The sequence below is a fragment of the Girardinichthys multiradiatus genome, chromosome 8 (genome assembly GCF_021462225.1).
Source record: "Girardinichthys multiradiatus isolate DD_20200921_A chromosome 8, DD_fGirMul_XY1, whole genome shotgun sequence".
NCBI lineage: Eukaryota > Metazoa > Chordata > Actinopteri > Cyprinodontiformes > Goodeidae > Girardinichthys > Girardinichthys multiradiatus.
Window position 1 is genome coordinate 11,462,952 of NC_061801.1, and position 7,262 is coordinate 11,470,213.

The window sequence follows — 7,262 nt, forward strand, 5'->3', positions numbered from 1 at the left end:
TTGACAGTGGAAATCTTTGTCTTTTCAGTGAGGCATGAAATGTGATTGAAACAACATGGCCAAGTGAGCACAAGGGAGATTATTCAGATTGATTAGGGCAGAAATGAAGCTTGGAGCTGAATATTCCCCTCTTTTCATAAAGCTGCACCACAGGCACTGAATGACAATCCCTCAGTGTATAATGTATATCAGTGATCATGACAATTTTGTTAATCTTTTGCAGGGCAGGGGGTCGATTGATGGACTTTGGTCTCCAATTACTTCCCTCTTTCCAAGAGTCGCTCATCAATGCTTTAGATATAAGTGTTAATATTTAACAGAGTGCAGTGCAATGCAGCAGTCTCTGTTCCCTCTATCAGGGCTTTAAAGATAAGCCGTCTGAACTCATTGCCTTATCTTTCAGCCTCATCTTTACAGCTCTGTAACTGTGTGGCTGCCTTACAGTCTGAAGACCTGACCTAAAAGAGGTGGAATTCCTCTTCTCAAGAAGCAAAGTCGAAAAAAGAATCCAAACCATTTTAACCCTTCTGACAATTGAAAGTATTGTGGCTTGCTTTGTGGGAACTATCACAACTTTTTTTTTTTTTTTCACTGTAATTACTTCAAGAATATGGCAGAAAAACCTTTCTTATTTCATCTACTGCTTCAGCCCTCCTTATATGTTCTTGTGAAAACTCCGGCAGGCTATTAATCACAGATGTAGAAATACATTTTCAATCTCAACCCGCTTTCATGTATAACACCAGATGAGTTGCTAATGAAAGCACATGGACGAAAAAGTAATTAAAAGAAGAATATAATTTAAAATGCATCTCTTCTTTGTTGAATAAACTCTCTCGGCCCGGCCCCGGCAAGCAGCCACCGGGAGTGAGCCAGCACACACCAAAGCACCCAGCCCCAGATACCAAGAACCACAAGTACACCAGCGGGCAGAGACACCAACCACCAGCAGGTAGTGTGGCGGGGAGGGAATAGGCCCCACTTTTGATGGGGGGCCTAAACTGATCCAGTAGAGGGAGCAGCCCAAGACCCAACCTGACACAGGCACACACAATCACAATCACACATTCCCACCATCATGCGTACACATAAAAACACTCACACTCACGCACACAACGATAAGACAAACAACAATTGTTTGCTGCTTCTAACACATAAACATTGAGGGGAAAATATTCCATTGTTGCTTTATATTTCCCACCACTAATGCATGCCCTCATGAAGGTCTAAACTCAGTAGCTTTAAAGATCATTTAAAAAAAGCACTACGTTTCACCAGTCTTACATTTTCTACATTAGCATGACAATTGTGTTTCATTTATTTCATAAATGAAGTTGATATGTCAACTTATGTGTGGGAACAAGACCACACCTCAACCACACCTCGAATAACCCAGCAGTCTACTACCCATACCCAGTTCACCTATTACTCACAGTGCATCACGTTCTTTCAACCACACCATATCTCAACCAGACATCAACTGAGATCTCTTCATCCCATCACCCTCAAACTGTTTCCTTAATTCCTAATCTCATTCTTCATTTCTATGCACTCCTCTTTGTTGCAGATTCCATCTGGGAGGGTCTTCAATTTGGTGTGGAAAAGCCAGACTGCAGCCCTACACCAAGTCCCCTCCCCTAACCCTTCATCAGCAAGTCTTCCCAGTTGACCCATCCTTACACCCAATCCATTCATCCTGCCAAACCTTTTCCTTCAATAAACCTTTAAACCCATATCTTTGTGGTATGGTCTTTGCAAGTGAAGTTCCAGATACTTGTAGCATCTTTTATTTTCTGGACAGTGACAGACATTTTGTCGTAATATGAGTTTTTAAAGGACAGTCTTATGTTTCTTAAGACACATCTGAATTGACACAGTATTAAAAAGAAAAAAATATGTTATTTTTATTTCCCTTCTAAAACATTTAACTTTAAACATTTAAAATTTCTTCATTGAGGGCAAAGTGGAACCAAAGACTAATGTTAAGTTTGGTCTGGACAAACTGATTCTGATTCTAATAAACTCATGGTGCTTTCATGTGAAGCTTTTTGGCTGAGAATTAACCCAGTGCTAGCACGTTTCCTCTCTGTTTTTATATGACTTGTTAATATTTTGGCTTGTAACACTTTACAATGTGGATTCAGTTAATAGAATGAAAGCAAAACGTAGAGGGAAAGTTGTTCTCCAGCTTTATGAACTTAGCATAAAAATGGGTTTACAATGATAATTGTTTGTTATTTAGTCTGACTTCTGAAAAGGACCTCAAGACCCACACTTGATTTGAAACCTCTAGTGGAATTCTAACCCCAACTTTGGGAGCCCCAACATTAATGTACATGTTTTTCAGTTTCACATAAAATATGGTGTCCTTATTCCTTTGATAATTATTATATCAGTACATTGTTCCATGGTTTCTTTGTACATTTGACACATCTGACTGTTTGGATATTAGCTTGGAGTTTAGCTACAGCTAAGATCTTTTGAGAACATTAAAAGATGGACGAAATCATTGTGATCTCACGCATCAGTTTGTGATCTGCCTTTTTGATTGATATTTTGAAGTGCTAATAGGAAATTGGGTCAACAAGACCACACTGCTAAGAGGTCATGAATTGGCTTGGTAATGTATAACATACACTGATTAATTTTACTCCACATCTGCTGTCAGAGAGTGAACTGAGGTTTTTAAACAGAGAAAAATTAACGTCATCATTATTGGCAGCTTGTGGTATCTGAGGAGGCTTTGTTGCTGCAGCGAGCAATAGTGCACATGCAGGATGTAGCTCGGCAAGCTTGCAGTACAATCAAAGTTCAACGAAATGCAGAAAGCTGTGACAAAAACACACGTGGTTGAATGTAGCATCCCTCCAGGTACATGCCCCTCAATGTAACAAGACACTGTGGTAGTATGACAAAGCTAAAGCTTATATGTGTGGGTGTGGGAATTCTGTGAAGTTTTTTTGGTACTTTCTCTGTTACAAGAAGAGATGATTCTTCCTTGTTCACAAAAACATTGCCCACACTGGGAGTTTCCTGCCTGTCTTTAACTAATGGATACAGTTCTAGTTTCAATTTAGCTTTGCATTGCATAACTCGTTTTCAGAGCAGTAAACCCAGACATGAGGGTGTGCATGTCACATTCTGCTTAAATTGGCCCCAGGGTGCTTTGATAAATGCAAGGTTTCAAGATTAAGGCTTACTCTTTACTCTGCTTTCAAAAACTGATGGGCACATTTTAAGGGCATTCTCATCAAGTACAAGTAGTATCTTTAAACTGTAACCTTTGGACTTGAGTGGTCACAATACATTACCACATTTGTCATATTTATAACTTGTCACATACTTATTGGTATTGATAGCATTAGTTAAAATGTAGAATATGGTTTCATATGTAAAACAACAGCTAAAGGCTGCAATGTAATGAAAAACTGTGAATATAAAAAACAGCAAACTGCCGTGCCTTGCAAAAGTAATTTTGCTTACAAAGCCATGATAATGTGTCAGTTAACAACATTTCACAATTCACAATTTCAGGCAGACCTGTCAGTATGTTTTAATGCAACAATGTCTCCACGTGTGACAAAAATGAAAAGAAATGAACCAAATTGTTAGGATTGTGGATCTTCACAAGTCTGGTTCATCGTTGGGTACGATTTCCAGATCAGAATCAGAATCAGCTTTACTGCCAAGTTTGTACAGACCCACAAGGAATTTGACTCCGGCACACTTTGCTTTCAATAATAAAAAATATCTTTTTTAAATGTACTTATATACACAATTGACTTTACAACTGAATATAATGTGAGATCAGTCCAAGTGTGCATGGTGTTGTTCTGACTGTCAAGTGTTCATCAGAGAAACAGCCTGGGGGAGGAAACTGTCTCTGTGGCGGCTGGTTTTAGCAGACAGCGCTCTGTAGCGCTGACCTGAATGTAAAAGCCTGAACAGTTTATGTGCAGGGTGTGTGGGGTCTGCAGAGATTTAAGCTGACCTTTTCCTGACCCTAGACCTGTATAAGTCCTGGATGGAGGGAAGGTCAGCCCTGATGATTCTCTCTGCAGACCTGATTGTTCGTTGCAGTCTGGACCTGTCCTGTTCTGTGAGATGGACACAGACAGGACAGACTGAATTATGGCAGTGTTGAAGATGACCAGTAGCTCCTGTGGAAGGTTGTACTTCTTGAGTTGCCTCAGGAAGTACAGTCTCTGCTCGGCCTTCTTCCAAACATTGTCCATGTGTGAGAACTATCTCAGGTTTCGAGAAATGGTGGTTCCCAGGAACACAGCGTTCTTGAGGAAGGTGAGGGGGGTATCTGGAGGATGTGTTCTCTGAACGTCCACCATCATCTCCACAGTCTTGAGTGGGTTAAGTTCCAGGTGGTTCTGACCACACCAGTGTACTGGCAGATCCACCTCCTGTCCTGTATCAGTCCAATAACAATGGTGTCATCTGCAAACTTCAGGAGTTTAACAGACTGAGGTGCAGCCATTTGTGTAGAGGGAGAAGAGCAGTGGGTAGAGAACACACCCCTGGGGAGCGCCAGTGCTGATGGTTCTTGTGTGGGACAAAATGCCCCTCAGCCTCACCTGCTGCTGCCGGTCTTTCATGAAGCTGGTGATCCACTGATCAGTAGAGGCCGGACTTGGAGCTGGATGAGCTTCTGGTGGAGGGTGGAGGATGTCTGGGTTGATAGTGTTGAAGGCCAAGCTGAAGTCCACAAATAGGATCTGGATGTACATCCCTGGGTGGTCGAGATGTTGCAGGATGAAGTGTAGTCCCAAGCTGACTGCATCGTCTGCCGACTTGCTTGCCTGTTAGGCAAACTGCAGGGGGTCCACCAGGGGGCCTGTGATGTCCTTCAGGTGCTTCAACACCAGTTGCCTGAATATGCAAGTGTGTAAGTATAAAGATCGGATTCTATGTCCCAGCCATCATCATTCAGAAGGAAGAATGTGTCCAAGAAATGAACAGTGGTGTTTTAGTGCAGAATGTGCTTAGCAACCCCAGAACAAAATACTTTGTGAAGATGCTGGCTAAGGCTGGTAAGAGGGTCATTATCCATAGAGATTTAAATCATGTATGTATGGAGATGGCCTGAAAGGCCCCTCAGAGAGCTGAAAAGCCATTACTCCGAAAGCAACTTTTAAAACTGCATCATAGTTGGTAAATGCACTCAGTCAAAGACCTTAGTTTAATGAGATATGGCACTTCATAAAATAGATGGCAGCATGAGATAATACTAAAACAGCACATAAAAAATTTGCCAGGAGGTCAAAGCCTGGCCACATACCACCAAATTAGATACAAATTGCATTAAGAACAATAAAGTCAATGTTTTGAAGCGACCATCACAGAGCTCTGATCTCAGTCCTATAGAACATTTGTGGGCAGAGCTGAAAAGTTGTGAGTTACAGGACCAAAGGGACAAAATTCTCAGTAAACCATTGTGACAAGCTTGTGTGAGGTGTAGTGTCTGATGATACCTTAGGTACTGAGGCCTTAGGTTAGGCTTGGAGCACATTTCTAAGTCAAAGCCATGCACTAATAGTGATCAAAGAAGGCAAGTTATGTATGCCTGAGTGTGCTTAGTAACAGTCAGGAACTACTGGCTGAAAGATGCTAAATAGGAAACTGTGCATCTGTAGAGAAAGACAGTGTTTAACGTCAAAGCTTTGTATATTTTGGAGGATGCCATATATGTGTAGTATATGTGTTGTCTAGAAGTCTATAAAAGAAGCTGTATCTAAAGATCAACAGAGATTCTTGGACATTTGGCTTAAGATTTCCCCCAAATTCATACACCGATTTGTAACTTTTGATGTGGGCCTGGTTGAAATAAAAACCTCCTTTTGTAAAGGAAATTCACTCTTATTATTCTGGCATTAAGCAAACAGCAATAATCTTAACAGACCAAGTAATTTCAGAGATTGAGGGGACAAAATGTCTGTCTTTTTCTACAGTGTGTGCACATTCCTGACTTCAACTGTAAATATTTGCCTTTCATAGCATGCCAATTTTAATGCACATTTCTCACTCCCATCCCATTAAATATGACAGCATCATAATAAAACTCCTGATTTTTATTATGGCTTTTAGTTTAGTTGTGCCACCCCAAGAGTGGTGACCCCCATCAGGTCATACCTCTGAAAAGTTGCACCCCTGTTGTTATGCCTTCAGATTGTCACATTTTGTCACTTTACACTTACAAAGCTCAGTTTATTTTATATGTGGCAGACCAACATAGAGTCGTTCACAATTGTATTGAAATACAAGGTGAAGGGTAAAGATTTTTCATACAAGTAAAAACAAAAATCAGAAAGTTGTGGCGTGACTTTGTATTCTGCCTTCTACACTGCGATAGCTGTAAAATCTAAAGCAACCATTTGACTGTAGAAGCACCTGATTAATGTGTGCAATTTAATCTCAGCTGTTAAGTTCAAGCTGTATGAGTACCTGTCCAAGGCACTGTCTCATAGGAGCCTAAAATTCCACTGAAGTAACGGATGACGTTGCTCGGGTCGCTGCACATAATCACAAGAAAAAATGATTCCCAAACTGACACTGTTCCAGGTTTTTCTTCTTGTTGCCAAAGCCAACTCTGTGTGCTCGTTACGGTGCGCATCAGGTATGTCAGTTATGATATATTTCACAACATGAGGGAGAGGCATCCATCTGTCTGTCAGAAAACTGGTTTATGAAGCATTGAATATCTGTAAAACTCCTTTAAAACTCCTTTATGCTGGTAGCAAAAGCAGAAAATGAGGAAAAGGTCCGAACTGTGGAGGGTGAGGGTAGAAACTGGCTTTTGTTCAAAAATATAATTTTGAAAAACTCTTATCGTGTCTTTGCACAGTTCAATATTTAAGTATATAGGTTTCCTAATCTGTATATTTTCAGTATAGTCGAGATGAAGGCTTCCCAAACAGTCAGTGTGTGTTTGGGGTTTCCTATCCTGCAGCAACAACCAGTAAAAGTTAGAGTTTCACTTCAACACCACCACACAATGATGTGGCCACCACCATGCGTGGCAGCTGGTACAATGTTCTTGACTCTTCTTGACCCCTCCAAACATAAGGCCAAATGTTCTGTTTTTGTCTCTGCTGACCATATAACTTTTCCCCAGAAGGTACTGGGCTTGTATATGTGGCAGCTGGACATTTCAGCTGAGCTTGAAGGCGTTGGCTTTACGGGGGCTTCTTTTTCAGTCACAACTTGCTTCATTATGGACAGTAACGCTTGTATTTCTGCTATGCCAGGCTCAA